The 19,395-nt window shown below is 45.7% G+C and overlaps 1 long non-coding RNA gene and 1 pseudogene across 1 annotated transcript in view; both read left to right on the top strand.

Annotated features, from left to right (window-relative positions):
• Positions 1 to 19,395, top strand: part of LOC135901074 (uncharacterized) — a 264,555-nt gene that overhangs the window by 196,261 nt on the left and 48,899 nt on the right. The gene's annotated exons all lie outside the window — the stretch shown is intronic.
• Positions 448 to 3,746, top strand: LOC139054865 (piggyBac transposable element-derived protein 3-like; annotated as a pseudogene).

Raw genomic sequence — 19,395 nt, 5'->3', positions numbered from 1 at the left:
CGAAGTTTAATACGAAGGCTTGTCGATGTGACGAGGGTGCTTTTTAAAGGTATACTGATTATTAATGTCAAATAATGAAGAAAGTATCGTGTCATTACAGCCCTGTGAGTTCCACACGACGTCATTACATCGGGATGCAGTGATTGTTTAGAGGAACAATTGCCGGCTAGGTATGCCAGGCTAACCCCGCCTGCTTCAACATCACCACCACCACCACCCTACGTTGTCGAGCGGATGGCGACATTTCAGATATTTTCTCTTTTTTTTTTAGTCCTGGCTATGGGGAATTGTCCAATATTTTTGGACAACACGTCGTCGTCTGCTCCGAACGCAGTGCCCACTATTTGCCGTTGAATACAGCTTTTTAGTTTTTTTCAACATCTACAAGCGCCATCTATCAAGTATGGGCAAAATCAGTGCAGCGACACGCCTGCAAGGCAAGTCCAAAATGGCAGCGTTCACCAGTGGCGTGTTCTACGGCACCACTCGTCAAAGTAAGTGTTATTTAAAATATATAGCGTGGGCTTGTGTAATTTTTTAACTTGGTTATTCATCCTAAGTACTTCAGGCACATTTTAACGAGTGTTTCACCGAGGTGCCTTCATTTATTTTAGTTTGGCGAGCGCATCTTTGTTGCGTCCATTGTATTGGACAACAGGACTCGGGTCGTGTTTTTCTGGCAAAAGTGGCACTTGAATGTTTGCGTGCGCTGCTTTGCATGAATCAATAAGTTGATTATTTCTCGTGAATATTTCACTATAGCCTTTATTTTCTCGATTCAGGAGATCGACCAAGGATAAGCGATGCGACTGCGAACCGTGTTTTGGAGAAAATTGCAGAAGAGGACACGTCAGAATTTTCTGACCTTTCGGACAGTGATGATGACACCATTGAGTATGTTCCTCCTATTTCCGCTACGGATCTCAACACGGAACTCAGTTCAGAGGATGACAGTGATGGCGATGTAGAAGAAACCTATGTAGCGTCTACTAACAAAAGGCCTTTGTTATGGACGGTAACTGAAAGGTGAGACTTGGCCTGCACTTATTGGTCAAAGGAACAGATTGCGATGACTGCTGCAGATTGCATTTGTTTTTTACTTTGCAGGGTTCGTTAATAAGCATTTTGTTCGTGTACAGGAAGGCGGAATAATTGTTTTTGTTTTGTAATTACAGGTCAGTACCGTCCTGGGTGCCGCAGTTCCAAGTCATGCCGGATGACACCGATGAGCGATCCCTCGTGGAATCCAGCTAAACACTTTGAGACGTACATTGACAACGAAGTGTATGAACACATGGCCCTGGCCATGAACATAAAACACGTAGCTGAGACAGGGAGGAGTCTCAACACGTCAGCTGATGAATCGAAAATGTTTTTTGGCATGTCAATTGTTATGTCAGGCCTTGGGTATCCACAAATCAGGATGTATTGGATGAAGAATACACGAGTGACAATCATAGCGAATAGCATGACGAGAGACAGGTTCTTTCTAGGTCACGATTGAAGGTCGTCAACGACCTTTTAGTACCTCTTACGGACAAAGAGGATGATAGGCTGTGGAGGATCCGACATTAACTGAAAAGGTGCTGGAAGGATGTCGCAAACTCCCGCGAGAGGAATTTCTCAGCATCGATGAGCAAATGATCCCGTTTACCGGAAAGACGCAATTAAAACAGTTTGCTCCAAGAAAACCTAATCCAATAGGACTTTAAATTTGCCTTGGCAGCTCCAGATGGTCTTATTCTCGATTTTGAGATTTACCAGGGAAAGAAGACATTGTTGCTCTCAGGCTGTTCTGGAATAGGTGAGTCAGCAGTCTTGAGGCTTTCCCAAAGTCTTAGTCCAGGCACAAAGCTCTTCTTCGATCGCTACTTTACGTCATCATCTCTGCTGGATAGACTCGTTGAAAAGGGAATTGGAGCTACAGACCCTATCATGAACAATCGTCTTCCAAAAGGTATCAAGTTATCCTCAGATGCACAGCTGAAGGCAGTTGGACGGGGTACTTCGGAGATGTGCATCCATAGTGATGACAGGCAAATTGTTGTGCGGTGGTACGACAACAAATCAGTCACGTTGCTGTCGTCACAACATGGAACGCAGCCACTGGACTCATGCCGCATATGATCTGCCAAAGAAGAAAAGTACATAGAAGTACCAAGGCCTCACATCGTACAAGTATACAATGCCTACATGGGTGGTGTAGATATGGCCGATCGAATAATTAGCTACTACCGCCTTAGAGCGCGCGTTAAAGAATGGACCATCAGGTGCATTTTCCATTTATTTGATATTGCGCTCAGTAACTCGTGGATCCAATACACCAGGCATATGAAGGCCATGCAAAAGAAGCCTACATACATTCTCAAGTTTCTCGACTTCCGCAGTGAAGTAGGTCATATGCTTATTGCACAGGCCGAGCAGGCATCAACAGAGGAAGAAGAGAACTGGAGCCCTCCAATAAAGCGGAAACCTCTACGGCCAATGAAGGCTATGAGCAATTCAATGAAGCACTTGCCGAGGTTGGCAGACATTCCGAATGGTGCTCGATGCAGGCTAGAAGGATGTCAGAAAAAAACTAAATTTTTTGCATCAAGTGCGATCTTTTTTTCTGCATCACAAAAGACAGACGGTGTTTTGAGAGAGCACACATGAGGAAGTAGTGGTTCTCGCGCGCTAACGCAATGGCGAACTGTTTGTGTTACAATAGCTGCTAGGGCTTTTGTGCTCTTTATCGTGCACTAAATAAATATGTTCTACCTGCTTTAATGCTGTGCTTTGTATCAACATTATTTTGAACCAAACACTTCACAAATATTGGTGGATTTTACTGGCGGAGCATTGGATGCAAGATTCCAAGTTCAGTCCTGGTGTCCAATATATTGGACGTTCCACATCATACAAACGCAAAGTGTTACTGAAGTAAGCTTTAACACTTTTTACCTACTTGGTCTAAATAAGCTATACTGAAAGTATTACAAAAATGTATGCACCTAACTGCAACCCGGGACTCAGGAGGTTATTTATAAGAGCGCGTTTATCTCTATTCCGTTTGACACAGTGTATTCCGCCAAGACAGCCGGCCTATAGATTCATATTCAACAAGGACCCCCCCGTCCACTTGTCGTAAGCATGAGGGATGTAATTTGTTTTATTCCATCGGAACGACCGAAAGAGCAAGTTAGGCAGACACCCTCATGAACGGTAAAGAGGACAACATTTGCAAAAATCACTATTATTGCGACACCCTATCAGCGCTGCAGGTGGTCACCTTTGTTAATGCGCATGCGCTCCGCTCCCTAAGAACATTCACCAGCATTTACAAGCCGTTTAAGACTAGTCGGACAAGTCCATAAGCAGCCCATCTATATTTATGTGAAAAAAAAATGTTTTTATCTATCGATAGAGCCGTGTGGGTTGACATATTAGTTATGCTGCAAGTGTTCTTTGTTATATCTATATTTTTTGCCTCTTGGTGCGCAATGTATATGTATACATTGAACTCACAAATTGAACTCACTCTCAATCACAATTGAACTCTGGAATGACCTGCCTGGTCCCATCCGTTGTTTACCACATAAAGAATTTAGGGATGCTATTGGGTACTCCATTTAGTCATGTTCTCACATATGCTTCTTTCGTATTACGATTTGTATTTGCCACATTTGTATTCACCCACTCCTGCAATAGCCCTTCTGGGCTGCAGTATCTGTAAATAAATAAATAGAATAAATGAATAAATACCTATGCAAGTCCTGTAAATATTCACTTGTTAATAGGACCATGTCTTCATTCACTTCTTCTATATATGCCTCTTTCATGTCCTTCTTTTTTGTGTGTGCAACACTGTGCATAATTAATTACCAATTATAACCCAGCAGTTCGTACTTCTGCGCTGTTTTCAAGCTTGCGAGCTGGTACAGGCCATACAAGGTTCACCACAAGCCAGACAGCATCGATTGAAGCTTACCAGCGTTGGGCGGCGTTTTGGTGTTGTAGTTGTATTAAACATTCAAAGTGTGCTTGGCTGCAGAGTTGGAAATGCAAGAATTATAATGTAGACGCGTAGGACAGCTTTCAAATCTGTCACGCCCGAAGTAGCCGTGTCCGGTAGACGAACCGGCGCGGTGAAGCAACAGTAAGCGATGACGGGCCCTATACTCTGTGCGGCTGATTCAGGCTATGTTTACTCGTGTTCTGGCTCAGGCTCTGTACAATGTAATTACAGGACTAAATGATTTAGCCGAGGCGCACGGCACTTGGCAGTAACTAGGTACATAAAGTCTGATACAGCATGCATACTTCATCGAGAACGTGCTTTCGCAGAGAAACTTTATCGGCGTAGCTCTCCGTGGTATCGTGAAGGCAAGATAGAAGCATAAAAATTAGGGAAATTGAAAGTGGCTCTCGGCCTTCACTCTTGCGCCGTAACAACGTAACTTCAGCACCATCCTCGTCTGATGCCCGTGTCTGTAAGCATTTTGCTTTCACTGTTAGCTACATTTAACTTTCGAGCCCGTTCTCGTGTAATCTAAAATCGATTACCTCTGATTTATTAACAACTGCTACTCAAGCAATCCCTACAACAGCATAACGATGTTAGAGGGCTCATCTGACTGTCGAAATAGCATGATCTAACTTCCTAATCATCCAATCGAATTAATCATTCGGTAATCAATCAAAGGCAGATACGATCCCAAGCTAGGGAACTTCGTTCCATCGCTTGTGTTTCTGTTTGATTATTTTACAAAAGATGGGGGCGTAAAAAATAAGCTTGTTAACGAACATGTGCGCGAGTGTAGAAAAAGGCGCCAGAGGCCGGTCTGTACGTGTTCTCTACGTGCAAGACGCGGGGCACTGCGCTGCTCACTTCTGCCAAACGACACAGGTCAGCAACCTCTTCAAACATCGCTAAGGCAAACGAATCGGCGCGTCGAGCGCACCGTGGAAGTCGCTCAAGATCATGAGGAGCACGCGGTCGCCATGGCAACATGGCTTTTGCAGCGCACGCAGAAAGCACAATGACAAACGCAGCTCGAGGCACGCTCTGCGATTGTGTTTCCACAACGTTGCTACAAGTTCACGACTGCATTGAAATGCGGGAGTACTTTTTCTTTTCTTCCTTTTTTTTCCTTCCTTTTTTCGCGCATAAATGCTGCGCACTATGTGGCGCAAACAGCGCCGCGTCCCGTGAACTATTACCTCCTTTAGGGCTGTCACTTCGCCGGTATATCGTCGCGGAGCATTTAATTGGCTAGAGCAGCTGACATTTAGAGGGAAGGTCCTAGATTCGATACCCGTTGCGGTGCCTTTTTATTTATTTTTTTTATCAAACTTTCTTACTTCATTCCATCGTCATCGTGACGACATGATGGTTATCATAGTTATCAAGGATTCTTTTCGCTCGTTTAAATTTCCTTATATCAACCACCGTCACGACCGGCTGATAGTGCTGATCAAACATAGGCGGAGCGCCACTCGGGTCAGTAACGAAGCTCGGAAAGAAAACGATATTAAAATAGAATCGCTACAGCATCCCGGCCCATGTATTGCTGCGGACGGGACACGGCTTGGTGTAGCTTTCGCGCAGGGTGCTGCTATATAATAGGTCATCGCAAATGAGTTCATCCTCGTCGTGACGGCATGAAGATGACCATTAATTTCTTGTTGCGCAGATCTGGCTGTAGGCGGGACACGTACGCCTCAGTTGACAGCTTCGGCGCGGAATGCACCATTAATTAACAGGTGTTCCCTGTAAAATCTATCAGTGTCATGCACGATCGCGCCGTTCACGGGCAGTGAGCAAGAGCAGATTACATGCGGCGGATGGGATGAACCCCTGATAGATACAATTTTTCAAGTACTTGAGCGCATAATCTCAAATCTCATCACCGCGGCCACTGTTTGCAGCGTCACAATCGTAACAAAACTTTTATTTTTCTTCCTCTCTTCAGATTGTCCCGTGCATTGGGTGCAACGCTAAAGAACCCCGGGTGGTCAAAATTAATCCGGAGTCACCCATTATAGCGTGCCTATAGTAATCATATCGTGGTTTTGGCACGTAAGACCCCCAGAATCACTTTAATTTTATTATTAGTTAGTAAACTTCATTCAATATTATATTCAGAGCAAAAGTGTCAATGGGAAAATTGTAGACCGTCCCAAAAAATTCCCGATCCAGCTTCCTGTTACTCAATACGTGCTACATTAAAGTTTCTTGCAAGCCTGAAAAGAAGTCCGCGACAAAGGGCCGCCCGCAGAGTGGCGGGACACTTTTTCGTGTTTTTTTGCACAATTTACATAGGACACTCAGTATAGACAACTTTTTTTAATTATGGGGTTTTACGTGCCAAAACCACTTTCTGATTATGAGGCACGCCGTAGTGGAGGACTCCGGAAATTTCGACCACCTGGGGTTCTTTAACGTGCACCTAAATCTAAGTACACGGGTGTTTTCGCATTTCGCCCCCATCGAAATGCGGCCGCCGTGGCCGGGATTCGATCCCGCGACCTCGTGCTCAGCAGCCTAACACCGTAGCCACTGAGCAACCACGGCGGGTTATAGACAACTTGGGGCGCTGGATATGTGCGTGAGTAGACAACTTGCTACTGACTGCTGTCTGGCCTACAGCAGGCAACTTGCATCACTGGGTATGTGCCCGAACAGACAACTTCGGCACTGAGTCTGTGCAAGTGGTTATGTGCCACTCGACATGATGCCCATTCTCGGGAAAATACCCAAGAATGGGCGTGCCACTGCTCTGTGGCACAAGGGATATGAAGCCTTAATAAATGTACTTAGATCAGTATCGTACTTCTCTGCGTCCGGCACCTCTCTTCAACATTCTTCGCTCGATAAGCACTGCACATCGCCTTCGTCTCCTCGCGACGAAGACAGTTAAAACAGGTGTACAGGCGAGACGAGATTGTGCTCCTGTCATACGCTACTGCTACTACCTCGCTGACTAAAGCAAGCTTCGCGTAATTTGGATTGCAGCACTGCGTTGGAACTACGCGTTCATTTATTTAAATTCTTTTTTTTTCACAGCGTTTTTCGCAGTCTCTTTGCTTCGTGGACCTCTAACGTGTAGCCGACCGCCGCGCACGACTTGCACAAAAACATTTTTTTGTTTTTTTTTTACTTCGAGAGCAGTTAGCGCTTGAAACTGGGTTTAGTTCGTGCGTCCGTCCATTACACGACCGTTGTCGTCATCGACGTTGTTGTGTCGTCTTGTTTGTCCCCCTGAACCTCATTTTCTCCATCTCCGTAGGGCGAAGTAAACTTTGTCCGCCAGCGCCACTAAAGTGCTCGCAGTGCAGACAATGCAAGCTCCGGTAAAACGTTAGAAACCTGAGCGACAAGTCTATCTCCGCGCTCACGGCCTTTCTCAACCAACACTGGGAACAAGGTACAGTACCGGCGATGTGGAAACACGCACGAATAATCATGATCCCTAAACCAGGCAAGAAATTGGCAATTGAAAACTTCCGACCCATATCGCTCACGTCTTGCCTCGGCAAGGTGTACGAAAAAATTATAAACGCGAGACTACAGAGACACTTGGAAGATAACAAACACCTGCCGGACACCATGTTCGGTTTCCGCGCAGGCCTGTCCACACAAGATGTGCTACTCCAAATCAAGGAAGAAGCCCTCAGTAACGTTTCCCGCAGCGGCGAACACGTCCTCCTAACAATCGACATCAAAGGGGCTTTCGACAATGTCAGCCACCAAGGAATCCTAGAAGGGCTGGCCAACACCAACTGCGGCGAGCGAACCTACAAGTATGTTCAGAGCTTCCTGAGCCACTGCACGGCGGAGCTGGGAGAGATTCAGCCACTGCACGGCGGAGATGGGAGAGACTCAGACTCCAGTGTACCACCCTCCCAACAAGGGCACACCACAAGGTGCTGTCATCTCTCCCACGCTGTTCAACATCGCCATGATCGGTCTCGCAAGCAAACTGCAGGACGTAGCAGGTCTTCGGCACGCAATCTACGCAGACGATATAACACTCTGGACCAAAACAGGGTTCCTCGTTGAAAAAGAAGAACGGCTGCAAACTGCAGCAAATCTCATCCAAGGTTACGTCATCCAACGGGGTCTACAATGCTCCCCCGAGAAATCTGAGCTCGTACGAGTCTGGCGAGGCCAGGGTAACCACACAGTCCCCACAGACCCAACAAGAAGACTCGAGGTACGCCTCAACGGGGGGCCTCATACCAGAGAAGCCATTGCTGAGGGTGCTGGGCATGTGGTTGCAGTCCAACCAACGGGCCACACACACCCTTACACTCCTCAAAATCAGTGTCAAGGCGATATCACGCATTATCTCCCGCGTAACATCCAAGAACAGATGAAGAAAAGGGACACCCTCCGACTGGTCAATAGCCTGGTGATGAGCAGAATCACATACAGCCTGCCTTACTACCACCTCACACAGTCCGAGACAAAGCAGGCCGACACACTTTTGAGGATGGCTTTGAAGACCGCTCTCCGCCTGCCGATGAGTACATCGACTGAAAAATTATTGGCGCTAGGGTTGCACAACACCCTCAGTGAACTGACAGAAGCCCATTACGTCTCGCAGCAACAGAGACTTGCGCAGACTCGCACGGGCCGGCAGGTCCTACAAACCTTGGGGTTCCCAGCAACAACAACACGAACCCCCAAAGAAACCTGCTTGATACCTCGTCACATCCAGGACAGGTTTCACGTTGCCCCGATACCATGCAACATGGACCCTAACCTACACTCCGGCAGGAGGAGAGCAAGGGCCCAGTACATGGAGAAAGCGTTCAGGTTCAATACCACGGCCCGTTTTACGGACGCCGCCATGTATGGGACGAACCACAAGAGCGCAGTTGCAGTGGCATGCGACCACCGAGGCCACGTTACCTCCGCGGCATCGACCCGCCCCTGCACGATTACAGAAGCCGAAGAGCTGGCCATCGCGTTAGCCATCCGCGAGGGCCTACACGCAAACCAACCACTGACGATCCTCACGGATTCCCAGCAGGCTTGCCGCAACTTCCTACCGGTTAGAATTGGAGGACCTGCTGCACAAGTCCTGGGCGGAATACTCAAGGAGGACTCTGAGGACTTCACCACCCAAACCGTCATATGGATACCGGGCCACACTGGTGTCACGGGCAACCTACAAGCCGACAGAGCAGCTCGAGGATTCGTACATAACCGAGCACTCATCACGCCGGCTGCAGAAGACCTGTACCCTGTCGACCTCGAGTATTCAGCGATTGTGAACTACCACAGAGGGCGTCACTTGCGATATCCACCACCCCATCGAAACCTAAAGACAGAAGATGCCGCTGCGTGGCGTAGGCTCCAGACAGGCACTTACACGAACCTACACGTATTACATCGGATACACCCCACAGCCTACAAGGACGAATGCCCATGGTGTGGGGCCACACCAACCCTATACCACATTACGTGGGAGTGCACACTACACAACATAGAACACCCAGACACGAACACTACAAGGGAGCAATGGGAGGCACTGCTGTCCAGCTCGGCCCTCGACGACCAGCTCAAGCTGATAAAGAGAGCTGAGAAGATGGCAAGAGCCAGCGGAGCCCTGGACTAAGGGCCCCGACCATTAGGGGTTTTTATGATTATTCTTTTAATAAAGTTTAGCCATCTATCTATCTATCTATCTATCTATCTATCTATCTATCTATCTATCTATCTATCTATCTATCTATCTATCTATCTATCTTCCCCAGGCCCGAAGACAGCTGAGGAATCGCTTTTCAAATCATTTATCTTATTGCCGACTGGGAAGTTACGAAGGCGAAAAACCACTTTTTTTCACCTAAATACCACGGTACGTCACCAGCATCACCATGTACGTGGAGAAAGTACCCGTTGTAAGAAATATGCGGTTTCCACGCACATGGAGTCGGTGAAGTGAAGCTTAACCACGACACTACCTAGGTCGCATAAAAGATGCTGTAATTAATTATTTGCGGTACTTTCCGCTAATCGAAAGTTCGTGCTATATTTATGAAGTCAACAGCTAGTTAAAAAGTAAAAAAAAGGGGGGGGGGTTACACATAAATTTCGCGTCAGCACTTCAGTATACTCCTTTAACCTAATGCACACCTGCCACCATTTACGATATTATCGCAAAATGCCCAATTTTTAGCTCTCGTTTACGATTGTCGTATTGACACAAATATTTTACGGTTTTTATTTGCATATAGTTTCGGGCAAGACCAATCTTCAAATAAAGTCGCTTGGTGATTTTTTTTTTTACGGCACAGTTTTGGAACCAAATGATTATACGTACCTACCCGAGCGGCAACGACATCAACTGATATGATAAAGGTATAACGGCAACCGAATCTACGGCTGCCATTACGTGAACATTTCATTAATAGACTTTATAAACCTTTCTGCTTGTCTGCGGCGCAGATCATTGTTGATGCGACTATATCGAGCAGACAGGCTGTTCACGGCATCTCTACAGAACAGAGTCTGAGAATCTTTAACACAAGCCTGTAAAAATGTTTGCAGCGTTGCAACACGTCACAACTGTGAGGACGGATGGTCGCGGCTTCGAGTCCCGGCCCAGGATGAATTTTTCTTCAACTGCGAGGCTTTTCTTTCGAGGAACCCCTATGGGTTTCCTTTGTATAGCGATTACCACGATTGGGTGGATGTCTCGTTCTCCCTTAAATAATGTCACAACTGTGCGCCTCTTCTGGGCGCAGCAGTCGTGCTGATGGTGCGTCAGACGGGCCACGCCGAAGGCTTTTGTTATAATCAAACACTGGGACTGGTTACGAACTGCACTGTAGGCATGTTACAAGTCAGACCGCGCCGTTACTCTTACTAAATGTTATTTAGCGTGATGTTATTAATCAGCGCCATAACTAGGAAAAGTTGAAGCATTTTAAACGACCACCATAGTCGGAAGGATCACCCGATCGCATCCTTTAATTAACTGCAATAATTTTTCGAACACCTTAGTGGAAGCGTTCAGTTTACACAGGGTCGTAACTGTGAAGCGTGGGAAGCTTCGGTGTCCTGTCCTTTAAAGAAGAAAGAAATAATAATAGTCAGTAGTGCCCGAAAGGTGAAAATTAAATTCTGGGGTTTTACGTTCAAGAACCACGATCTCATTATGATGCACTCAGTGGTGGGGGACTCCGGATTAATTATGACCACACGTGGTTCTTTAACGTGCGGCCAATGAACAGTACACGGACGTTTTTGCAGTTCGCCACCACGGAAGTGCGGCGACCGTGGCCGGGATTTCATCCCGCGACCGCGTGCAATTAGCAGCGACGCCAAAGCCGCTAAGCCACGGCAGGTTCGAAAGGCGAAGCGCTGATAGCGATAAAATATTAGACAACTACACGAAACTTACGCGTTCGTAATTTTAGCGATTGCAGTAAACATTCGCCAACTAATTAAATTACCAATCATGTTGAAACGCGCGCACAGGTAAATGTGAACAGATCTCACTCGATGACCGCAAGCCTTCTCTGTCACAACGCTGGCGTGATGAAGAGCGCCGGCAGCAGGAAGCGACCGCCTCGCGTTGCCGCTCGGTTCACCGCGTCTCTCAAACTTGAGATAACGCGACTTCCAACCGCTTTCAACACCATAGGCGCGCGGAAAGACAGCGAGTATGATCTCGGCTCGTCCTTAGTCTTTGTACCTGCTGCAGATTATCTCCGCGACACGGCGCACGGGCCGCGTATGCACTAAACTATCGCACTTTCACTTTATACAAAGCATCACGGCTATGGCGAAAATTCACCTGGAGTGTTCATATAATTATATTGCAATAAAAAAAATATTAATTCGTTTGCATTGAAGCACAAAAGCGAGCAGCGGTCACGGGACTTTTGCCATTTCCGCTTATTGTGCTATGCCAGCATGGGCAAACTCGTCGAGTGGGATTATAAAAAGGGCTTGCGGCATAGCACGACTGACGCTCACTTGTGCAACACACTATACACCGATCCCACCTTCCCGTGAGGCCATCATAGCGCTTGTCTCGCACATCGGATGGCGAACACAAACTTATCCTTAGACTGCAGGCCCTGCTCGTCAGCGCGGCCCTCTTTATGGCATCGACCCTCAGTGGAACTACACCATACCGCGGTGAAAAAGCACGTCGAGGGTGTCTTTCATCCGTTTAAACTTCGTGTAGCTTACACCAGTAGCTCTATTGCTTAAGGTCATCAGCATCGGCCTATGTATTATGTCACTGCCGGACCTCACGAATCTTAAACGATTAAATGACAAAATTAAAACAAATCCTAAACCGTTCTGGCAATATTTGAAGGGATGTAGGTCTGATCCTGTTGGAATAAACGAAATTATTTACAATGAACGCACTCTTTCTGACGATGTAGAAAAAGCGACATGCCTAAACAGATACTTCCAATCGGTCTGTCTTTCTCAATCTGCATGTAGCCCACAATCATCCAATAGCAGCGTTCCTCTTATGAAACCAATCGAACTCAGCATTAGCGGTATTGAATCTCTGCTAAAGAACCTTGATGAAAGTAAGGCTATCGGTCCTGACGGTATCTCTCCCAGAATTTTAAAACAGTGGGCTCACGCCGTCTCGCTTTACCTTTATATAATTTTTCACAAGTCATCAACTACTGGTCAGATGCCACAGGACTGGAAAACTGCAAATGTAGTCCCAATCCACAAAGGAGGCTCTAAAAAAGAAGTTACTAATTATAGACCTATCTCACTTACTTCGATTTCGTGCAAGATCATGGAACACATAATATACAAGGCTATCATGAAGCATCTAACGGACAACACGTTGCTTACGAATAGACAACACGGATTTCGCAAGGGGTTTTCATGTACGACACAAATGATTGAATTTTATGGTGACCTTGCGTCTGTAGTTGATTTGGGTGGGCAAATAGACTGCATATTTCTGGACTTCCGCAAAGCATTTGATACTGTTTGCCATTCTTTACTACTTCATAAACTTCGAATGTTAAATATAGATTCTAGTGTTTTTAGCTGGATAAAAAACTATTTGTCAAGTCGCCGTCAACGTGTTGTCCTGAGTGGTACTAATTCAGATTATCTTGAGGTCACATCAGGCGTCCCGCAAGGACCTGTTCTGGGGCCTCTTCTTTTTCTTATATATATTAATGAAATTAACTTAGGTATTGACTCTAACATGCGGCTATTCGCGGATGACTGTATTGTGTATAGAAAAATCGATAATGAACATGATGTTCTCAAGCTGCAGGCCGACCTAGAACGTATTTGCGAATGGTGCTCTAAGTGGAAAATGAATTTGAATACGGGTAAGTGCGTCCATGTGCTGTTTACTAAGAAGAAAAATGTAATCGATGTCAGCTACTGTCTAATGAATAATATTTTAAGTAATAAATCCACGACTAAATATTTGGGCGTAATGCTGTCGGGCGACTGCTCTTGGCGGGCACATGTGGACTATGTGGTTGGCAAAGTGGTGCAAAACAAAATGGCAAAACATTCAAAGAAATTTAAATGTGCAAATTCTAACCTTAGAAGCACGGCGCACCTAACTTGTATACGACCTATTTTGGAATATGCTTGTACCCCTTGGGAGCCGTCACAGATATGTCTTATAAATAAACTAGAAAAAATACAAACAGAGTAGCCAGGTTCGTCTCGGGTACGTACGGGAGGAAGTACAGTTGCACAGCAATGAAAAAAGAGCTCAACTGGGAATCCCTGTCGTCTCGCCGAAAGAAACTGCGGCTAAAGCTTCTGTATGGAATCTATCATAACAAAACTGGAATTGATAGGGAAACGTACATAAAACCGCCAAACTATATATAGGCACGCACTGACCACCAGTGCAAAATTAGAGAATACCGGGCTAGGTCGGGCCTGTATGCGAATTCTTTTTTTTTGTTAAAACTATAGCTCAGTGGAATCGACTGTCATGTGGACAGGTGAGCAGTGTGAATCAAGGTGTATTCTTTTCATGTTTGTAACCTCCCTGCTGTAACGCTTTCGGGCTAAGCGGGGATATGTCTGAATAAAGAGTAAAGAATGAAGAAGGCCCCTCCCTGCGATCTCCAATTACCCCTGTCCTGCGCCGATTCCAACCTAGCGCCTGCGAATTTCCTAATTTCTTCATCACCCCACCTAGTTTTCTGCCGTCCTCGAGTGCGCTTCCCTTCCGTTGGCACCCATCCTGTAACTCTAATGGTACACCGGTTATCAATCCTACGCATTACATGGCCTGCCCAGCTCCCTTTCTGTCTCTTAACGTCATCTAGAATATCGACTATCCCCGTTTGCTCTTTGATCCACACCGCTCATTGCGCGGTCCTTAACTTGTTCTCGAGCTACTTTGTTCATCTCCAAGTTTCTTCCCGTATGTTAGCACCGGTAGAATGCAATGATTGTACGCTTTTCTTTTCAACGACAGCGGTAAGCTCCCAGTCAAGATTTGATAATGCCTGCTGTATGCACCTCAGCTGTGATCCGGAATGAGTGATCGAACGATATCCCCCAGTGGACTTTCTCTTCTTCTAATCTTTACCTCCCCTTTTCCCTTTCCCCAGTGTAGGGTAGCCAACCGGGCTGTCCTAGTTAACCTCCCTGCCTTTCATTCGCGCTCTCTCTCTCTCTCTCTCTCTCTCTCTCTGGATTACCTGATTAACGATACAGACGTGATCCACTGTAGAAGATCCCTTCCTGAAGCCAGCCTGTTCTCTTGGTTGACTGAAGTGTTAACCTGATTGTATTGGAAATTGGTGAATATTTTATACAATAGTTGCTCAAGATAGAGCAGCTCAGTTCATCGCTGTGCCAGGCTGTGCAACGAGTGTAAATTACCTGCAGATACTGAGCATGTGTTGTGTGCCACTGCCACCACTGTACCACTGCGCGGGTAGTAGCAAAGACTACATTTGGTATACGAGGGCAATTACGGGCTAGTGGTTTCCTAGGGTCCTCGGAGAAGTGGGGTCGCAATGTAAGCTACGAAGGCCCTGCTGTTATACCTAACATCAGCCGGTATTCCAAACATTCTTTGACCTTTTGTGTCATCTAGGCATGATTTGTTCATTGACACCTAGTTTCTTTTTTATTTTTATTTTTAAAGCAAAGCTTTCTTAGTCCCTTGCCCACACGTTGGTCTCCGTTTCTAAGTGCTGTCGACTGCGCAAGAGCACGCTGACGTAAAAAGGACACGATCTCGCAACTCCTGGAAATCGTGCCACAATATATATAGTTATGTATCGGTTTATAGGTATAGCAGTGCCTACTTCAGACCACATATCCTGAACCCTTTCCTCACCCTTCACTCTCCTGAATATTTAATCAACGCCGATCGACTGTGGCGTTTGACCAAAGGTTGTGCGCTAAAGAGCACAACCTTTGCACAACCTACAGAGCAGCGGTGGCGTAGAGGTAGAACACCCGCCTCGCGTGCAAGAGGTCCGTGGTTCGAATCCCGGTGCCGGCAATTTTCCGCCGGAATTAAAAAAAAAATCCGCGTGTTGATAAAATTGCACAAACAGGTCTGGAGTGTGGCCTGATCCCGGTGACCAGAACCGGTAACGCACTCCCTCACCAGAGCAGGATTGGCCACCCTGGTGCAGTACTTGGCCACAACCTCCTATATGAGCACAACAATGATGATGTGCGCTACATGCACGTGTTCGTAGTTCCCTCGCATGATTTATGACGCATGTGCATAGCAGCAAGCTATCTGAACGCTCGGAAACCGTTAGCGCGGGGTCTTTCGACAGTAACAAGAGCAGCTGGGTCACTCCAAGCGAAACCTCCCAGACTCTAAAAGCGACGATCGCCGATTCCCTTGGTGAAACTTGGGCTAGTTGGATAATAGGTGAATGAGGTTTCACCGAAGTATTTCTCATGAAAAAAAAAGTGTTATTGCGATAGCAATTATACATGGACACTCCGGGCGCATTTCTGCCGTCATCGTCGACGTGACGTTCCGTATAAAGTCCAAGCACGATAACATCGTCGCCGCGCGCCGTATGTGCGAGTGAAACTTGCGAGGGTCACCCGACGATCGCGGCTCAATCTCGCGCGCGCAATAGAGGGAAGCAGGGAGGAAGCGCGCAGTCTTCCGTCGCACGCGAGGCACCGGGGTGGGGAGGGGGTTATACTCCGGCGTCTGCGATGTGGACAAAGTGCGCGGTCGCGCGGGCCTCATTTTCAAAGCTATATGCGATGTGGACGAAGTGCGCCGAGTGCTGATAGCTTCGTATGGGCTGTACTTCCAACGCTTAGTTCGCGTTGAAGCGAGAGGCAGCGCAAAGGTCAATTCGCTCGCTGCTGCTGCCGCGCTTCGTCACTCCAGTGTTCTGACAGCGAGTTTCCGCGGTCATCGAGTGAGATGTGTTCATGTTTACCTGTGTGCGCGTGACAGTTTGCTTGTTAATTCAGTTAGTAAGCTAATGTTTAGAAGTTTATACGGCCGATAAAACTACTACCCTTACTTCGTACAGCTGCCTACTAATTTGCTATCAGAATCGATGCTTCGCCTTTCAGGCGACGCTGTGACTTTTTTGGTTACGTAAGCGCTCTATAAAGTTTCCGCGAAGAAGCAAATGTTGGTTGGAGGTGATTTCTTTAAAATTAATGAAACTAGGTACAATGACGTCATATTTTAGAATATTCTACTGGCGTGGTTCTATGTGATGTCATAGGTGAACGCATTTATGAATTTGCATCGTTTAATTGGCTCAATAAGCAAAAAATTGTGCATTCTTAGAAATTATTTAGCATAAATATTGTTAATGTTTGAGCCACAATATTTTTTTTATTTTCCACCTTGCTATGGCTTATGCTAAAAACAATGTTTGACTATGAAATCAAGGGGGGCATTTCCAGAAAATTACGACCAACTTCGGCGAAGTCACTTCTTTATGATGTTCAGATCCAAATTAAACATTAAATCCCCCCCAAAACAGACGTGAAATATATCTCATGATCTAGAAATTTTAATTCGAGTATTTTTTTTTTTTTTGAGGTGCAAAAACAAAATTTCGAAGCCCACAACCAATCTCACCGGCAGGCAGTACTCAACTGCATCTTCACTGCAAAACACATGCAGGCCACAATTGAACTTTTGCCGTGCTCTTGAACTTTTTATGCATAAAATATGGGCGCATGCTTTTTTTTATGTGCGGTAAATGGCAGTAAGCTATTCGTTCTCCGGCGATACCGCTTTCTAACATAATATTTTGCAATCATGACTCCGACAGCAGACTAGCCAGAAAAAGGTGTATTGGCCAGGACACGAGCATAAAAGGTCTCGCATATGCAATGCCCAGTGTTGACACCAGGCACTTGCTTCTTCAGAGAGTGCAGGATTACAGTTTGGCACCTGCTTGCAGATCCTGTATTACTTTGTCCCCACCTGTACATACTATGTGTTGTTTCAATGCAATGTTCTCCAAAACTAAGAAAACTTCGCTTACATGGTCAGACATTACGAACGTGTTGTGTCTTACTTTCTTTTTTTTGTCTTCGACTTCTGCATTTTTCTCTTCTTGTCATCTTAAACACCTCATATGAAATAGCAAGTCCTGCATATAGCAAGGCTGACCATCTTCAGCTTTCATTAAACTCCCTCGTTTTCTCCCCGGTTTAGTGAACATGCCAAAGTAGTGCAGCGGTATGATCCCGAAAACACCGGCGCGAGATGACAGTGGGAGGGGAGGTTTGGCGAGGTCGCACATTGCGCATGCGGCCAAAGTCCAATTCGGTGTGTGCTCGAGTGAGCTTCATTGACTGCACATAGTTAATTCTACTAACATGTGGATGTATATTTAGCGTAGTCACTATGTTCTACAAATTTGCTACTACAATGATTTTCTTGTCCATTGCACCAGTTTTTCCATGCTGGTAGTGTGATAAGGGGAAATAGGAAAAGCTCTGTTACCATGGCTAACTTTCATGCCTCAATGCAAACTAGGTTTTTTTTTTTTAATATGACAGCACACTGGAGCTTTTACATGCCTTCACAGTTACAACGCTGCATAAGTACCTGGAAACACAGCTTTCATGCTCTTTGCCTGGTTGGCCTTGTGCCACAAGTCCAATCAATGAATATTTTCAATTATACAGGATTTTTTTAGCTGCACCAAATTTTAAAAAATTTCCTGTGGCAGAAAGCACAATCCTAATCCTTCATCTAAATTACTCGATCAGGCGGCCATTACTTCTACGAGAAAATAAAACGAATAAATAATTAGCATAATTCTGATAATGAACATTTTAATTATTGACATTAAGGCCACTATTTCAATCTACGAATTATCGCCGGTGAGTTCACAAGGTTTGTTCACTCGGAATGAATTCTTGCGACTGCACCAGTTTCGAGATATTATTTTCAATGTGCCTGACTAAATGCATTGGTGTTCCAGTTACTTTTGTTCTTCAATGAATAAAACAGCATTTTCTTAAAAAAGAAAGTAACTGGAACACCAGTGCATTTCGTCGGCTGCTTTGAAAACTAATAGCTCAAAACTGGTGCAGTCCTGAGAATTCGTTCCAGTTACAAGTGGATATGCCTTGCAAACTTACCAACCATAATTCGTATATTGAAATAGTGGCCGTAATGTTATTAATTTAAAAGTTCATTAACATAATTATTGTATTGGATAAACTTTATTAAAGGTTGGATTGATTTATGATGTGCAACATGGCGGGGTTGCAATAGGTGTGTGTGTAACAAGCATAGCGTTAGTGCCTGCGGCCTGTTTAGTTTGGGGTGTTGGGGTGGAGAGACATCGTCTCAGGTAAGTGTTTAGCGATTTCGTTGCACATTACTGAGGCGTCCTTGTTTGCCTCCAACTCGTCAAGACACGGTTGCCCGAGGGTGACGGCGCGGTCAGTAAGCACACGCGCAGTGTCGTGGGCCGTCTCGTTGAGGTTGGGCTGCCTGAGATTCGACCAGGTGGGCAGGAATTATGCTGATTGTTTAATTAAGTATTTTGATTTCTCAGTGAAGTAATGGCCACCTGATCGAGTAATTTACATCAAGGATTAGAATTGTGTTATCTGCCAGATGCATGTTTAAAAAATTTGGTGCAGCTAAAAGAACGAGACCCTATATAGGCAAGATTCAATTGCAATTCCAGTTAAATTTTTGACTACACAGCTATGAAAGTATTTCTCGAAGCCACCAGGTCTTTCCTCCTAATTACATATGCAAATGATGGATGCATGCCTAAACATAAGGATCCCTCCCAAGTACTGACCAAAACCAATACTGCACAGCCAAAGTAAAGTGTAATGTAGTGTTAAGGTCCTGCACCTGACTGTTTGCATTTATTGATGAACGCTTTTACAGAGCAGTCTGTGTGATGCATCCTCACCAGTAAAATGCAAGAAGGGTGGGAGAA

This window comes from Dermacentor albipictus, chromosome 1 (assembly GCF_038994185.2).
Source record: "Dermacentor albipictus isolate Rhodes 1998 colony chromosome 1, USDA_Dalb.pri_finalv2, whole genome shotgun sequence".
Lineage (NCBI taxonomy): Eukaryota > Metazoa > Arthropoda > Arachnida > Ixodida > Ixodidae > Dermacentor > Dermacentor albipictus.
Note: the sequence above shows the minus strand (reverse complement) of the source record. Positions and strands in the feature narration are given on the sequence as shown.